General features: G+C 59.9%; 1 protein-coding gene across 1 annotated transcript in view; it reads left to right on the top strand.

Annotated features, from left to right (window-relative positions):
• Positions 1 to 967, top strand: part of LOC105853941 — an 84,100-nt gene that overhangs the window by 47,643 nt on the left and 35,490 nt on the right. The window lies entirely within an intron of this gene.

Below are 967 nucleotides of genomic sequence, written 5' to 3'. Positions count from 1 at the left end.
CATCCCCTCTGACAGCACCCAGAGCTCTGAACTGCCGACTCGGCCCCACTGAGGCTGACACAGCGTTGCATGTCCCAGCTAACAGCCCGTCATGGAGGCGCTAAACATGAACCCCACCCGACTGGTCTGACTCTGAGTTCAGCCGAAGCCCAGGTTTTCAGCATACACTGAGCTTTGACTGCTGCACAGTCCAGATCATCTATTACCCCTGACCTCTGACCCTTGGCTCTACCTTGGGATCAACAATCTCCCATTTCTAGGCGAGGCCAACCTGACCCCATTTAACATTTAAGCCGAGGCTCCTGAAGGCAAGTGGCCCCTTGAGGTCCCACCGTGACATAGTGGCAGGCCCCGGAGAGAGCCTACAGCCATGGGCCCCTGGCTCCGGGAGGCAGTGATCAGCTCCCGGGGGCTTTAGTGGCCTCTGGGTGCTGACGGCCTCCCCGGGCAGGGGAGAGTGCTGAAGCTCTTCTCCCTCCTCCAGTGCATCTTCTGTTTCCCTGTTTTCTTGCTCCCTGTGTGGCCTCTGCGAGGGTCTGAAGGCACACAACAACAGCTGCCTCAGAGCCTGCACGTGCCTCTCAGTCTCAGAAGCCGACTTCCCTGCCCAAATACGCATGCTGGCTTTGCCCATTTACCGAGCAGCCGTTCTGTCTTCTGGAAATTTGTGTGCGGGGTCAGGACATGTCGGAGAGGCCCATCTGAGACTGCAGGAGCTGCCATTTCACCCAAGGCCTCCCCACCACAGAAGGCAGCTGCTAGGGCCTGTCAGTGCAGGAGCCCCTGAGCCTTGGAAAGGGGGTGCGTCTGGCAGACCCTGACCAGCTCTCCTGCAGGGGTTCCGGTTCAGTTGTATATGGGCGCTGGCACTGAGGCCCAGTGGCTGGCGAGGCCGAGCTGAGTCAGCTCCTGCTACCTGCCAACTCTCCACAGCCCTGAGGCAGTCCTCTGTCCAGGAGGACACAGC

This window comes from Condylura cristata, unplaced genomic scaffold (assembly GCF_000260355.1).
Source record: "Condylura cristata isolate star-nosed mole 26May11 unplaced genomic scaffold, ConCri1.0 scaffold00022, whole genome shotgun sequence".
NCBI classification, from domain to species: domain Eukaryota; kingdom Metazoa; phylum Chordata; class Mammalia; order Eulipotyphla; family Talpidae; genus Condylura; species Condylura cristata.
This window is presented reverse-complemented; position numbering and strand designations above follow the sequence as displayed.